The sequence below is a fragment of the Oncorhynchus masou genome, chromosome 15 (genome assembly GCF_036934945.1).
Source record: "Oncorhynchus masou masou isolate Uvic2021 chromosome 15, UVic_Omas_1.1, whole genome shotgun sequence".
In the NCBI taxonomy this organism is placed as follows: Eukaryota; Metazoa; Chordata; class Actinopteri; order Salmoniformes; family Salmonidae; genus Oncorhynchus; species Oncorhynchus masou.
Window position 1 is genome coordinate 71,177,989 of NC_088226.1, and position 17,827 is coordinate 71,195,815.

At 45.7% G+C, this 17,827-nt stretch overlaps 1 pseudogene; it reads left to right on the plus strand.

The window, feature by feature from the left end:
• Positions 1-17,827, plus strand: part of LOC135556925 (myelin regulatory factor-like) — a 133,092-nt pseudogene that overhangs the window by 102,722 nt on the left and 12,543 nt on the right.

A 17,827-nucleotide genomic window follows, 5' to 3' on the forward strand; every position in this document is an offset into this window, starting at 1 on the left:
GAGACCCTTCAAACCAGTACTGTGAGTAAAGAGACCCTTCATACTTGGACTGTGAGTAGAGACCCTTCAAACCAGGACTGTGAGTAGAGACCCGTCATACCAGTACTGTGAGTAGAGACCCTTCAAACCAGGACTGTGAGTAGAGACCCTTCAAACCAGTACTGTGAGTAGAGACCCATCATACCAGTACTGTGAGTAGAGACCCTTCAAACCAGGACTGTGAGTAGAGACCCTTCATACCAGTAGTGTGAGTAGAGACCCTTCAAACCAGGACTGTGAGTAGAGACCCTTCAAACCAGTACTGTGAGTAAAGAGACCCTTCATACCAGGACTGTGAGTAGAGACCCTTCAAACCAGGACTGTGAGTAAAGAGACCCTTCATACCAGGACTGTGAGTAGAGACCCTTCAAACCAGTACGTTGAGTAAAGAGACCCTTCATACCAGGACTGTGAGTAGAGACCCTTCAAACCAGGACTGTGATTAGAGACCCTTCAAACCAGTACTGTGAGTAGAGACCCTTCAAACCAGTACTGTGAGTAGAGACCCTTCAAACCAGTACTGTGAGTAGAGACCCTTCAAAGCAGTACTGTGAGTAGAGACCCTTCAAACCAGTACTGTGAGTAAAGAGACCCTTCATACCAGGACTGTGAGTAGAGACCCTTCAAACCAGTACTGTGAGAAGAGACCCTTCAAACCAGTACTGTGAGTAGAGACCCTTCAAAGCAGTACTGTGAGTAGAGACCCTTCAAAGCAGTACTGTGAGTAGAGACCCTTCATACCAGTACTGTGAGTAGAGACCCTTCAAACCAGGACTGTGAGTAGAGACCCTTCAAACCAGGACTGTGAGTAGAGACCCTTCATACCAGGACTGTGAGTAGAGACCCTTCATACCAGTACTGTGAGTAGAGACCCTTCAAACCAGGACTGTGAGTAGAGACCCTTCATACCAGTACTGTGAGTAGAGACCCTTCAAACCAGGACTGTGATTAGAGACCCTTCAAACCAGTACTGTGAGTAGAGACCCTTCAAACCAGTACTGTGAGTAGAGACCCTTCAAAGCAGTACTGTGAGTAGAGACCCTTCAAACCAGTACTGTGAGTAAAGAGACCCTTCATACTTGGACTGTGAGTAGAGACCCTTCAAACCAGGACTGTGAGTAGAGACCCTTCATACCAGTACTGTGAGTAGAGACCCTTCAAACCAGGACTGTGAGTAGAGACCCTTCAAACCAGTACTGTGAGTAGAGACCCATCATACCAGTACTGTGAGTAGAGACCCTTCAAACCAGGACTGTGAGTAGAGACCCTTCATACCAGTAGTGTGAGTAGAGACCCTTCAAACCAGGACTGTGAGTAGAGACCCTTCAAACCAGTACTGTGAGTAAAGAGACCCTTCATACCAGGACTGTGAGTAGAGACCCTTCAAACCAGGACTGTGAGTAGAGACCCTTCATACCAGTAGTGTGAGTAGAGACCCTTCAAACCAGGACTGTGAGTAGAGACCCTTCAAACCAGTACTGTGAGTAAAGAGACCCTTCATACCAGGACTGTGAGTAGAGACCCTTCATACCAGTACTGTGAGTAGAGACCCTTCAAACCAGGACTGTGAGTAGAGACCCTTCAAACCAGTACTGTGAGTAGAGACCCTTCATACCAGTACTGTGAGTAGAGACCCTTCATACCAGGACTGTGAGTAGAGACCCTTCAAACCAGTACTGTGAGTAGAGACCCTTCATACCAGAACTGTGAGTAGAGACCCTTCATACCAGGACTGTGAGTAGAGACCCTTCAAACCAGGACTGTGAGTAGAGACCCTTCAAACCAGTACTGTGAGTAGAGACCCTTCATACCAGAACTGTGAGTAGAGACCCTTCAAACCAGGACTGTGAGTAGAGACCCTTCAAACCAGTACTGTGAGTAGAGACCCTTCATACCAGTACTGTGAGTAGAGACCCTTCAAACCAGTACTGTGAGTAGAGACCCTTCAAACCAGCACTGTGAGTAGAGACCCTTCATACCAGTACTGTGAGTAGAGACCCTTCAAACCAGTACTGTGAGTAGAGACCCTTCAAACCAGGACTGTGAGTAGAGACCCTTCAAACCAGTACTGTGAGTAGAGACCCTTCAAACCAGGACTGTGAGTAGAGACCCTTCAAACCAGGACTGTGAGTAGAGACCCTTCAAACCAGCACTGTGAGTAGAGACCCTTCAAACCAGTACTGTGAGTAGAGACCCTTCAAACCAGGACTGGTGAGTAGAGACCCTTCATACCAGGACTGTGAGTAAAGAGACCCTTCAATCCAGGACTGTGAGTAAAGACCCTTCAAACCAGTACTGTGAGTAGAGACCCTTCAAACCAGTACTGTGAGTAGAGACCCTTCAAACCAGAACTGTGAGTAGTGAGTAGAGACCCTTCAAACCAGGACTGTGAGTAGAGACCCTTCAAACCAGGACTGTGAGTAGAGACCCTTCAAACCAGAACTGTGAGTAGTGAGTAGAGACCCTTCATACCAGTACTGTGAGTAGAGACCCTTCAAACCAGTACTGTGAGTAGAGACCCTTCAAACCAGTACTGTGAGTAGAGACCCTTCAAACCAGTACTGTGAGTAGAGACCCTTCAAACCAGTACTGTGAGTAGAGACCCTTCAAACCAGTACTGTGAGTAGAGACCCTTCAAACCAGAACTGTGAGTCTGGGTCTTCTGGTTACCTTTTGCAGGCAGGAAAGAACTTTTGCTTTACTTTACAATTTACATTACAGTCTTTACTGCTGCGTCACAGTGTCAAAACAGAAAGAAATGTGACATGCTACTGATAATACATGTGTGTTTTTGTGTTTGCAGGGTCACACTGCCCCCGGAGCAGGTTACCAAGGTAACAGTGGGACGCCTACACTTCAGCGAGACCACAGCCAATAACATGAGGAAGAAAGGCAAACCCAACCCTGACCAGAGGTACTGTACTAACACACACACACACACACAAAGACACACACACCCAACCCTGACTAGAGGTACTGTACTAACACACACACACACACACACACACACAACCCTGACTAGAGGTTCTGTACTAACACACACACACACACACCCCAACCCTGACCAGAGGTACTGTACTAACACACACACACACACACACACACACACACACACACACACACACACACACACACACACACACACACACCAACCCTGACTTGAGGTACTGTACTAACACACACACACACACACACACACACACACACACACACACGCACGCACGCACGCACACACACACACACACACACACACACACACACACACGCGCGGACACACACACACACCTGTTTACCTCCATACTGTAGGTGATTCACCAGTTTACCTCCATACTGTAGGTGATTCACCAGTTTACCTCCATACTGTAGGTGATTCACCAGTTTACCTCCATACTGTAGGTGATTCACCTGTTTACCTCCATACTGTAGGTGATTCACCTGTTTACCTCCATACTGTAGGTATTTCATGCTGGTGGTAGCGTTGCAGGTCCAGGCCCACAGTCAGAGCTTCACGGTGGCCGCGCAGGTGTCCGAGAGGATCATCGTCAGGGTAACCTCTGTCAGTCTGGCCGTGTCTGTCTGACCGTCCTCTTCTGATCTATCTGAATAACCTTTATCAGTCTGGCCGTGTCTGTCTGACCGTCCTCCTCTGATCTCAATAACCTCTGTCAGTCTGGCCGTGTCTATCTGACCGTCCTCCTCTGATCTATCTCAATAACCTCTGTCAGTCTGGCCGTGTCTGTCTGACCGTCCTCCTCTGATCTATCTCAATAACCTCTGTCAGTCTGGCCGTGTCTGTCTGACCGTCCTCCTCTGATCTCAATAACCTCTGTCAGTCTGGCCGTGTCTGTCTGACCGTCCTCCTCTGATCTCAATAACCTCTGTCAGTCTGGCCGTGTCTGTCTGACCGTCCTCCTCTGATCTCAATAACCTCTGTCAGTCTGGCCGTGTCTATCTGATCCATCCTCTGATCTGTCCTCTTCTGATCTATCTCAATATTTACCTCACAGGACATAAACAAAAATTTGCAATTCAAAAATGTTGAATTGACTTACATCCTAAATGTATATGAAATTGGGCCAAACCCTTAATATCTATCTGACATCATGTGTTACGGTCTAGATTCCTTCTTCTGTCAATATGTTTTTTGAGGCTGTTAAACATTCCATGCAGATCAACAACAACAAATAAATGTCGGAAGCTACTCAGTGTATAGGGATATTAATAGCACTGCAAACAAAAGAGGAATGAAAGACCTCTTTATATTACGAATGTAAATCAAAGAATATTTTTTTTTTACAGCTCCCGTCAACTCTAAATATCTCTGTGTCCCTTTCCTTCTCTGGGTTTCCAGGCGTCCAACCCGGGTCAGTTTGAGAGTGACAGTGAGGTGCTGTGGCAGCGCGGCCAGCTACCTGACTCAGTGTACCACCACGGCCGGGTCGGGATCAACACCGACCGGCCAGACGAGGCCATGGTCATCCACGGTAACCTGAAGGTCATGGGGTCACTGGTGCACCCTTCCGATATACGGGCTAAAGAGAATGTCCACGAGGTGAGGGGGGGGGTATAGATATATAAGACTGCTCTTTGTGTGTGGTGTGTTCTCTGACTGTCTGTATGCATGTTAGTGTAGTGATTAGTGATGAAAAATGCTTATCAAAATCTTAATAAAAAAATTCCCTGACAATTTTTTTTACATTTAAACAAATATTTGTGTTACAATAATTCACAACATTTTATATTGTGTTTTCTCTGTTCATCGTCCATGAGCCATATGTTCCTGTCTGTAATCTAGCTGCATAGTCATATCCAAGTGTGTGTGTGTGTGTGTGTGTGTGTGTGTGTGTGTGTGTGTGTGTGTGTGTGTGTGTGTGTGTGTGTGTGTGTGTGTGTGTGTGTGTGTGTGTGTGTGTGTGTGTGCGTGTGTGTGTGCGTGTGTGTGCGTGCGTGCGTGCGTGTGTGTGTGTGTGTATAGGTGGACACTACAGGCAACCTGAAGCGGATCAGTCAGATGAGGCTGGTTCATTATCAGTACAAGCCTGAGTTTGCTTCCAGCATGGGCATCGACTCCAGCCCAGAGACTGGTAACTCATACTGTCATTACATTATTATAGACAATGAATTAACAGAAATCAGTAGCACTAGAAAAGTATTGCATTCCCATCTTAATAACATTTGCATCGGTGAGTTATTTTTGTATTTCATATCCTCCCGTACATTGCATTATCCAGGAGTGATAGGAGTTTACAGTAAGGTGTTGTATTATCTAGGTGTGATATTATCTAGGAGTGATAGGAGTTTACAGTAAGGTGCTGTATTTTCTAGGAGTGATAGGAGTTTACAGTAAGGTGTTGTATTATCGAGTAGTGATAGGAGTTTACAGTAAGGTGTTGTATTATCTAGGTGTGATATTATCTAGGAGTGATAGGAGTTTACAGTAAGGTGTTGTATTATCTAGGTGTGATATTATCTAGGAGTGATAGGAGTTTACAGTAAGGTGCTGTATTTTCTAGGAGTGATAGGAGTTTACAGTAAGGTGTTGTATTATCCAGGAGTGATAGGAGTTTACAGTAAGGTGTTGTATTATCCTAGGAGTGATAGGAGTTTACAGTAAGGTGTTGTATTATCCTAGGAGTGATAGGAGTTTACAGTAAGGTGTTGTATTATCCAGGAGTTTTACTGTAAGGTGTTGTATTATCCAGGAGTGATAGCTCAGTAAGGTGTTGTAGATCTAGCCTGAAGCTGTGAAGGAGGGCGGAAGATGTGATTTTCTCTAACGGAGAGACCATCCCTAAACTACTGGTGTTTAACAAGGTGAGTAAGGTTTGTATTATCGAGCAACCAAGAAAACCGTATGTATTTAGTAGGGTTACAAAGTTATTTTAAAAATCCAAGTGTTTGTATGGAGAATTCCTGGAAACAGGAGGAAATAACTGGGGAGGGAATAACTGGGGAGGGATTAACTGGGGAGGGATTAACTGTATTAACTGGGAGGGATTAACTGGGGCTTAGGGATAACTGGGGAGGGATTAACTGGGGAGGGATTAACTGGGGAGTTTAAGTAACTGGGGAGTATTAACTGGGGATAGGGATAACTGGGGAAGGGATTATTATTGGGGAGGGATTAACTGGGGAGGGATTAACTGGGGAGGTTTGTATCAACTGGGGAGGGATTAACTGGGGAGGGATTAACTGGGGAGGGGATAACTGGGGAGGGATTAACTGGGGAGGGATTAACTGGGGAGGGATAACTGGGGAGGGATTAACTGGGGAGGGATTGATAGGGAGGGATTAACTGGGGAGGGATTAACTGGGGAGGGATAACTGGGGGGATCCTGGGATTGTGAACTGGGGAGGGATTAACTGGGGAGGGATCCCTAACTGGGGAGGGATTAACTGGGGAGGGGATAACTGGGAGGGGATAACTGGGGAGGGATTAACTGGGGAGGGATTAACTGGGGAGGGATTAACTGGGGAGGGAATAACTGGGGAGGGATTAACTGGGGAGGGATTAACTGGGGAGGGATTAACTGGGGAGGGATTAACTGGGGAGGGGATAACTGGGGAGGGATTAACTGGGGAGGGATTAACTGGGGAGGGATTAACTGGGGAGGGAATAACTGGGGAGAGATTAACTGGGGAGGGATTAACTGGGGAGGGATTAACTGGGGAGGGATCAACTGGGGAGGGATCAACTGGGGAGGGATTAACTGGGGAGGGGTTAACTGGGGAGGGATTAACTGGGGAGGGATTAACTGGGGAGGGAATAACTGGGGAGGGATTAACTGGGGAGGGATTAACTGGGGAGGGATTAACTGGGGAGGGATTAACTGGGGAGGGATTAACTGGGGAGGGAATAACTGGGGAGGGATTAACTGGGGAGGGATTAACTGGGGAGGATTAACTGGGGAGGGATTAACTGGGGAGAGATTAACTGGGGAGGGATTAACTGGGGAGGGATTAACTGGGGAGGGATAACTGGGGAGGGATTAACTGGGGAGGGATTAACTGGGGAGTAACTGGGGAGGGATTAACTGGGGAGGGATTAACTGGGGAGGGATTAACTGGGGAGGGATTAACTGGGGAGGGATTAACTGGGGAGGGAATAACTGGGGAGGGATTAACTGGGGAGGGATTAACTGGGGAGGGATTAACTGGGGAGTAACTGGGGAGGGATTAACTGGGGAGGGATTAACTGGGGAGAGATTAACTGGGGAGGGATTAACTGGGGAGGGATTAACTGGGGAGGGATTAACTGGGAGAGATTAACTGGGGAGGGATTAACTGGGGAGGGGATAACTGGGGAGGGATTAACTGGGGAGGGATTAACTGGGGAGGGATTAACTGGGGAGGGATTAACTGGGGAGGGATTAACTGGGGAGGGATAACTGGGGAGGGATTAACTGGGAGGGAATAACTGGGGAGGGATTAACTGGGGAGGGATTAACTGGGGAGGGATTAACTGGGGAGGGATTAACTGGGGAGGGATTAACTGGGGAGGGGATAACTGGGGAGGGATTAACTGGGGAGGGATTAACTGGGGAGGGGATAACTGGGGAGGGATTAACTGGGGAGGGATTAACTGGGGAGAGAATAACTGGGGAGAGATTAACTGGGGAGGGATTAACTGGGGAGGGGAGGGATTAACTGGGGAGGGATTAACTGGGGAGAGATTAACTGGGGAGAGATTAACTGGGGAGGGATTAACTGGGGAGGGGATAACTGGGGAGGGATTAACTGGGGAGGGATTAACTGGGGAGGGAATAACTGGGGAGAGATTAACTGGGGAGGGATTAACTGGGGAGGGATTAACTGGGAGAGATTAACTGGGGAGTAACTGGGGAGGGATTAACTGGGGAGGGATTAACTGGGGAGAGATTAACTGGGGAGGAATTAACTGGGGAGGGATTAACTGGGGAGAGATTAACTGGGGAGAGATTAACTGGGGAGGGATTAACTGGGGAGGGATAACTGGGGAGGGATTAACTGGGGAGGGATTAACTGGGGAGGGATTAACTGGGGAGGGATTAACTGGGGAGGGATTAACTGGGGAGGGATTAACTGGGGAGGGATTAACTGGGGAGGGATTAATTGAGGAGGGAATAACTGGGGAGAGATTAACTGGGGAGGGATTAACTGGGGAGGGATTAACTGGGGAGGGATTAACTGGGGAGGGGATAACTGGGGAGGGATTAACTGGGGAGGGATTAACTGGGGAGGGATTAACTGGGAGGGATTAACTGGGGAGGGATTAACTGGGGAGGGGTTAACTGGGGGGGATTAACTGGGGAGGGATTAACTGGGGAGGGATTAACTGGGGAGGGATTAACTGGGGAGGGATTAACTGGGGAGGGATTAACTGGGGAGGGATTAACTGGGGAGGGATTAACTGGGGAGGGATTAACTGGGGAGGGATAACTGGGGAGAGATTAACTGGGGAGGGAATAACTGGGGAGAGATTAACTGGGGAGGGATTAACTGGGGAGGGATTAACTGGGGAGAGGATAACTGGGGAGGGATTAACTGGGGAGAGATTAACTGGGGAGGGATTAACTGGGGAGGGATTAACTGGGGAGGGATTAACTGGGGAGGGGATAACTGGGGAGGGATTAACTGGGGAGGGATTAACTGGGGAGGGATTAACTGGGGAGAGATTAACTGGGGAGGGATTAACTGGGGAGAGATTAACTGGGGAGAGATTAACTGGGGAGAGATTAACTGGGGAGAGATTAACTGGGGAGAGATTAACTGGGGAGGGATTAACTGGGGAGGGATTAACTGGGGAGGGATTAACTGGGGAGGGATTAACTGGGGAGAGATTAACTGGGGAGGGATTAACTGGGGAGGATTAACTGGGGAGGGATTAACTGGGGAGGGATTAACTGGGGAGGGATTAACTGGGGAGGGATTAACTGGGGAGGGATTAACTGGGGAGGGATTAACTGGGGAGGGGATAACTGGGGAGGGATTAACTGGGGAGGGAAACGGGAAATCCTCCAACCAAGATTTCTGAAGAACCCGACAACTTTGGAAAAGATTTCAGAATATGACAACACACACAAACGCCAACTTCTGTCTCTCTCTACCTCTCTCTCTCTCCTCTCTCTCTCTCTCTCTCTCTCTCTCTGTCTCTCCTCTCTCTCTCTCCCTCTCCCTCTCCCTTTCTCTCTCTCTCTAACTCTCTCTCCTCTCTCTCCCTCTACCTTTCTCTCCTCCTCTCTCTTCTCTCTTTTCCTCACTCTACCTTTCTCTCCTCCTCTTTCTTCTCTCTCTGTCTCTCTCTCTGTCTCTCTCTCTCTCTCTCTCTCTCTAGGACCGTATCTTCATGGAGAACGTAGGAGCAGTGAAAGAGCTGTGTAAACTGACTGACAACCTGGAGACTCGTATAGATGAACTGGAGCGTTGGAGCAGGAAGCTGGCCAAACTCCGCCGTCTGGACAGCATGAAGAGTACCGTCAGCGGAGGCACCACCAGGTAGGACACGCCTTTACATGTTAAATACATTCATCCACCAGGTAGGACACGCCTGGATATTATGCATTGCTTAGGTGCACCTGATTTAGCTTGGAGTTTACACTACTGGTAAGCTACTATTCCACTGGTTCCGTTGTACCACTGCAATGATTTAATCTTCTTACCGTCTCTCCAGCCAATCAGGAAGCCAGTTCAGCAGGACAGGAAGTGTCCCTCTGAAGAAGAAGAAGACAGTCAAACCTGGGAGCAAGGTGAGTCTCTCTGACCTGTATGTTTCTCTACTTATCAAAATGTCTATGGACTCAAAATGGATGGTATTTAGTCAGGATCATTAGGATTGACAGAAATTATGATGAACAGATAGTATAATTAGCATATATTATGATTAGCATATCTCATAATTAACCTAAATTATGATAAACATATATTGTGCTTAACATATATTATAATTAACATACATTATGGTAAACAGATATTATGATTGACAGATAGTCCAATTAACATATATTATGTCATTTTCATCATAGGTACTTCAACTATGACAGACAAAATGAGAAAAAAATCCTGAAAGTCACATTGTAGGATTTTTAATGAATTTATTTGCAAATTATGGTGGAAAATAAGTATTTGGTCAATAACAAAAGTTCAGACTTCAAACTTCAGACGGGCCTGGACATGTACTGGCTTTTCAGGGAGACACGTCTGGCACTGCAGGATTTGAGTCCCCGGCGGCGTAGTGTGTTACTGATGGTAGGCTTTGTTACTTTGGTCCCAGCTCTCTGCAGGTCATTCACTAGGTCCCCTCGTGTGGTTCTGGGATTTTTGCTCACCGTTCTTATGATCATTTTGACCCCACGGGGTGAGATCTTGCGTGGAGCCCCAGATCGAGGGAGATTATCAGTGGTCTTGTATGTCTTCCATTTCCTAATAATTGCTCCCACAGATGATTTCTTCAAACCAAGCTGCTTACCTATCCTGCAGATTCAGTCTTCCCAGCCTGGTGCAGGTCTACAATTTTGTTTCTGGTGTCCTTTGACAGCTCTTTGGTCTTGGCCATAGTGGGGTTTGGAGTGTGACTGTTTGAGGTTGTGGACAGGTGTCTTTTATACTGATAACAAGTTCAAACAGGTGCCATTAATACAGATAATGAATGGAGGACAGAGGAGCCTCTTAAAGAAGAAGTTACAGGTCTGTGAGAGCCAGAAATCTTGCTTGTTTGTAGGTGACCAAATACTTATTTTCCACCATAATTTGCAAATAAATTCATAAAAAATCCTATAATGTGATTTTCTGGATTTAAAAAAAATCATTTTGTCTGTCATAGTTGACATATGATGAAAATTACAGGCCTCTCTCATATTTTTAAGTGGGAGAACTTGCACAATTGGTGGCTGACTAAATACTTTTCTTTTTTGCCCCACTGTATATATTGCGATTAACAGATTAAATTCATATATTATAATTATAATTATCAGGTATTATGAATAATATACATTATAATTATTATAATTACATTATAACCCCAGAGCAGGGCTGTATCAGTGTGTGGGTCCACAGTCTAACCCAAGAGCAGGGCTGTATCAGTGTGTGGTTCCACAGTCTGACCCCAGAGCAGGGCTGTATCAGTGTGTGGTTCTAACCTGTCTCCGTGTGATTCAGTCTAACCCCAGAGCAGGGCTGTATCAGTGTGTGGGTCCACAGTCTGACCCCAGAGCAGGGCTGTATCAGTGTGTGGTTCCCTGTAGCTCCGTGTGATTCCAGTCTGACCCCAGAGCAGGGCTGTATCAGTGTGTGGTTCCACAGTCTGACCCCAGAGCAGGGCTGTATCAGTGTGTGGTTCTAGAGTCTGACCCCAGAGCAGGGCTGTATCAGTGTGTGGTTCTAACCTGTAGCTCCGTGTGATTCCAGAGTCTGACCCCAGAGCAGGGCTGTATCAGTGTGTGGTTCTAACCTGTAGCTCTGTGTGGTTCTAGAGTCTGACCCCAGAGCAGGGCTGTATCAGTGTGTGGTTCTAACCTGTAGCTCTGTGTGATTCCAGAGTCTGACCCCAGAGCAGGGCTGTATCAGCCACAGGGTGATGCAGGGTATCATTGTGGCTCCACAGTCGTCCCCATGACCTGTATCAGTGTCATTCTCCTGTCCGCTCTGTGTGTTCTACACTGACCACAGAGCAGGGCTGTATCAGGCTGTGTATGCTGTTCTCATCAGGCAGATACAGTACATTAGAGCAGGGCTGTATCAGTGTGACACCTCCACCATCTACACTATATGAGATACCTCAATCATATCATGAGACACCTCAACCATCTACACTATATGAGATACCTCAATCTATACAGAGCATACCTGTATCAGTGTGTGGTTCTAACCATATACTCCGTATGAGATACCTCAATCAGAGTCTGATACCCCAGATACATATTATAGTGTCTATACTCTCTCTCTCTCTCTCTTCCTCGTCTGTGGTTCTCTCTCTCTGACCCCTCTCTCAGGGCTGTATCAGTGTGTGGTTCTAACCTTTAGCTCCGTGTGGTTTCTGAGTCTGACCCCAGAGCAGGGCTGTATCAGTGTGTGGTTCTAGAGTCTGACCTCCTCTCAGGGCTGTATCAGTGTGTGGTTCTAACCTGTAGCTCTGTGTGGTTCCAGAGTCTGACCCCAGAGCAGGGCTGTATCAGTGTGTGGTTCTAACCTTTAGCTCCGTGTGGTTCCAGAGTCTGACCCCAGAGCAGGGCTGTATCTGTGTGTGGTTCTAGAGTCTGACCCCTCTCTCAGGGCTGTATCAGTGTGTGGTTCTATCCTGTCACTTTCTCTGTGTCCCCCCTTCCCCTCTCACTCTCCCATTCTCTGTATCTTTGATTAATTCTAACCTGTAGCTTTGTGATTCCAGGTTTCTTTGCCTTCGTCTCAAGAGGTCATGACTAATTTCTACTGTTGACTTGTTTGCCAGTCCAGTCTGAACATTACCCAAAACAGACTGTATCAGTGTGTGGTTCTACAGACAAATGTACACGCAGTAGGCTGTATCAGTGTGTACATGCAGTAGGCTCCGTGTGGTTCAGACACATGTACAGAGCAGGGCCTATACAGACAAATGTGGTTCAGTAGGACCAGAGCAGGGCTGTATCAGTGGCCTGGTTCAGACAAATGTACATGCTCCGTGTGATTCAGACAAATGTGACACCCAGAGTAGGCCTGTACAGACAAATGTACACCAGTAGGCCAGTACAGACAAATGACACGCAGGGCCTGTACAGACAAATGTGTAGGCCAGTACAGACAAATGTACATGCAGTGTGATTACAGACAAATGTCATGACCCCAGAGGCCAGTATCAGACAAATGTACATGCAGTAATCATTCCTATACAGACAAATGACATGCAGTAGGCCTCAGACCATGTACACGTCCTAGGCCTATGTTGACACGCAGTAGGCCAGTACAGACAAATGTACATGAGAAGGCTGGGACAAATGTACATGCAGTAGGCCATCAGGCAAATACAGTACCTTAGACAAATGTACATGAGACACCTGTACAACCATCTACACTATATGAGATACCAGATCATATACATGAGACACCTCAGACAAATCTACATGCAGTACCTCAATCAGACAAATGTACATCAATCATATACATGTACATATACCTCAATCAAATACATGAGTAGGCCTACAGACAATCATATACATGAGATAGGCCTCAATCATGTACATGCAGATGAAACAATCATATACATGATATACCTCAATCATGTACATGCAGTACCAGTCAGACAAATGTACATGCAGTAGGCTCAGTACAGACAAATGTACATGCAGTAGGCCAAATGTACAGACACATGTACATGCAGTAGGCCTATACAGACAAATGCACATGCAGTAGGCCTGTACAGACAAATGTACATGCTCTCTCTCTCTCTCAGACAAATGTAAACGCTTTCTGTCTCTCTCAAATGTTTCATCTCTCTAGGCCTGTACAGACTCTACACGCAGTCCTGTACTTCCTCGACAAATGTACACACAGTAGGCCAGTACAGACAAATGTACATGCAGTAGACCAGTACAGACAAATGTCATGCTAGGCCTATACAGACAAATGTACATGCAGTAGGCCAGTACAGACAAATGTACATGCAGTAGGCCAGTACAGACAAATGTACATGCAGTAGGCCAGTACAGACAAATGTACATGCAGTAGGTCTGTACAGACAAATGTACATGCAGTAGGCCAGTACAGACAAATGTACATGCAGTAGGCCTGTACAGACAAATGTACATGCAGTAGGCCTCTACAGACAAATGTACATGCTTTAGGCTCTCTACAGACAAATGTACATGCTCCTTACAGACAAATGTCACTCTCCCATTCTCTTATCTTTGATTAATACTGTACAGGTTTGTGCAGTAGGCCAGTTCAGACAAATGTCTCAGTAGGTCATGACAAATTTCTACTGTTGACTTGTTTGCCAGTCCAGTCTGGAACATTACAAGTAGGCCAAAACAGACAAATGTACATGCAGTAGGCCTGTACAAACAAATGTACACGCAGTAGGCCTATACAGACAAATGTACATGCAGTAGGCCAGTACAGACAAATGTACATGCAGTAGGCCAGTACAGACAAATGTACACGCAGTAGGCCTATACAGACAAATGTACACGCAGTAGGCCTGTACAGACAAATGTACATGTAGTAGGCCTGTACAGACAAATGTACACGCAGTAGGCCAGTACAGACAAATGCACATGCAGTAGACCTGTACAGACAAATGCACATGCAGTAGGTATGTACAGACAAATGTACATGCAGTAGGCCTATACAGACAAATGTACACGCAGTAGGCTGAAACAGACAAATGTACATGCAGTAGGCCAAATGTACAGACAAATGTACATGCAGTAGGCCTATACAGACAAATGCACATGCAGTAGGCCTGTACAGACAAATGTACATGCAGTAGGCCTATACAGACAAATGCACATGCAGTAGACCTGTACAGACAAATGCACATGCAGTAGGTATGTACAGACAAATGTACATGCAGTAGGCCTATACAGACAAATGTACATGCAGTAGGCCTATACAGACAAATGTACATGCAGTAGGCCTGTACAGACAAATGCACATGCAGTAGGCCTGTACAGACAAATGTACATGCAGTAGGCCAGTACAGACAAATGTACATGCAGTAGGCCTGTACAGACAAATGCACATGCAGTAGGCCTGTACAGACAAATGTACATGCAGTAGGCCTGTACAGACAAATGCACATGCAGTAGGCCTGTACAGACAAATGTACATGCAGTAGGTATGTACAGACAAATGTACATGCAGTAGGCTGAAACAGACAAATGTACATGCAGTAGGCCAAATGTACAGACAAATGTACATGCAGTAGGCCTATACAGACAAATGCACATGCAGTAGGCCTGTACAGACAAATGTACATGCAGTAGGCCTATACAGACAAATGCACATGCAGTAGACCTGTACAGACAAATGTACATGCAGTAGGCCTATACAGACAAATGTACATGCAGTAAGCCTATACAGACAAATGTACATGCAGTAGGCCTGTACAGACAAATGCACATGCAGTAGGCCTGTACAGACACATGTACATGCAGTAGGCCTGTACAGACAAATGCACATGCAGTAGGCCTATACAGACAAATGTACATGCAGTAGGCCTGTACAGACAAATGCACATGCAGTAGGCCTGTACAGACAAATGTACATGCAGTAGGTATGTACAGACAAATGTACATGCAGTAGGCTGAAACAGACAAATGCACATGCAGTAGGCCTGTACAGACAAATGTACATGCAGTAGGCCTGTACAGACAAATGCACATGCAGTAGGCCTATACAGACAAATGTACATGCAGTAGGCCTGTACAGACAAATGCACATGCAGTAGGCCTGTACAGACAAATGTACATGCAGTAGGTATGTACAGACAAATGTACATGCAGTAGGCCTATACAGACAAATGTACATGCAGTAGGCCTGTACAGACAAATGCACATGCAGTAGGCCTGTACAGACAAATGTACATGCAGTAGGCTGAAACAGACAAATGTACATGCAGTAGGCCTATACAGACAAATGTACATGCAGTAGGCCTGTACAGACAAATGCAGATGCAGTAGGCCTGTACAGACAAATGCAGATGCAGTAGGCCTGTACAGACAAATGTACATGCAGTAGGCCTGTACAGACAAATGTACATGCAGTAGGTATGTACAGACAAATGTACATGCAGTAGGCCTACACAGACAAATGTACATGCAGTAGGTCTGTACAGACAAATGTACATGCAGTAGGCCTATACAGACAAATGTACATGCAGTAGGCCTATACAGACAAAGGCTTTGTGAAAGAATAAGGTTGGAGGTACATTTTCTTATTACTTCACATTATTTATTCAGCCCCCCCACCTGACGCTGTCTCTGCTTTTCTATTCTATTCTATTCTATTATTTTCTATTCTATTCTTTTCTATTCTTTTCTATTATATTATTTTCTTTTCTATTCTATTCTACTTTATTCTTTTCTATTCTATTCTTTTCTATTCTATTCTATTCTATTCTTTTCTATTTTTTTCTATTCTATTCTATTCTTTTCTATTCTATCATTTTCTTTTCTTTTGTATTCTATTCTATTCTTTTCTATTCTATTATTTTCTTTTCTTTTGTATTCTATTCTATTCTATTCTATTCTATTATTTTCTTTTCTTTTGTATTCTATTCTATTCTATTCTCTGTGTTCTCTCTTACTGTCCTGTAAAGGGGTGGCAGGTTAGCCTAGTGGTTAGAGCATTGGGCCAGTAACTGAAAGGTTGCTAAATCAAATCCCCCGAGCTGACAAGGTAAAAAAAAAATCTGTCGTTCTGCCCCTGAACCAGGCGGTTAAACCCACTGTTCCCAGGCCGTCATTTGAAAATAAGAATTTGTTCTTAACTGACTTGCCTGGTTTAAATTAATAAAGGTTTAAAATGTTTTGACATCCCTCAGGTCCAGGTCTGCAGTGGGATCATCTAGAAGGACGGCCTCCGGTCCTCGATCCACCACCACGACACTTCCAGGTCAGCGACACACACTGGGGACATATGACTCAATGGCAGCCTACTTCATTACATTTGACAGTGGATTGAATAACTGTCGTATCTGTTCTGTACAGATACAGTCCCGCCCTCCCCTTCACTGTCCAATCCTGCAGCTTGCTGCCCGCCGACAACTGCTACAAACAACCAATCAGCAACTGCTCTGTCGCCAAGCAACAACCAATCTACATCGGGTAAGAAAACACCCATCTGTCCTACCACACCAAACGAAAAGATGAACCCATACCTTCACTTCATTCATAACCTATAGCCCATACATGACTCATACATTTTTATTTTTATTTTATTTCACCTTTATTTAACCAGGTAGGCTAGTTGAGAACAAGTTCTCATTTGCAACTGCGACCTGGCCAAGATAAAGCATAGCAGTGTTACACATGGAGTAAACAATTAACAAGTCAATAACACAGTAGAAAAAAAGGGGAATCTATATACATTGTGTGCAAAAGGCATGAGGAGGTAGGCGAATAATTACAATTTTGCAGATTAACACTGGGGTGATAAATGATCAGATGGTCATGTACAGGTAGAGATATTGGTGTGCAAAAGAACAGAAAAGTAAATAAATAAAAACAGTATGGGGATGAGGTAGGTGAAAATGGGTGGGCTATTTACCAATAGACTATGTACAGCTGCAGTGATCGGTTAGCTGCTCAGATAGCAGATGTTTGAAGTTGGTGAGGGAGATAAAAGTCTCCAACTTCAGGGATTTTTGCAATTCGTTCCAGTCACAGGTAGCAGAGTATTGGAACGAAAGGCGGCCAAATGAGGTGTTGGCTTTAGGGATGATCAGTGAGATACACCTGCTGGAGCGCGTGCTATGGATGGGTGTTGCCATCGTGACCAGTGAGCTGAGATAAGGCGGAGCTTTACCTAGCATGGATTTGTAGATGACCTGGAGCCAGTGGGTCTGGCGACAAATATGTAGCGAGGGCCAGCCGACTAGAGCATACAAGTCGCAGTGGTGGGTGGTATACGGTGCTTTAGTGACAAAACGGATGGCACTGTGATACACTGCATCCAGTTTGCTGAGTAGAGTGTTGGAAGCAATTTTGTAGATGACATCGCCGAAGTCGAGGATCGGTAGGATAGTCAGTTTTACTAGGGTAAGTTTGGCGGCGTGAGTGAAGGAGGCTTTGTTGCGGAATAGAAAGCCGACTCTTGATTTGATTTTCGATTGGAGATG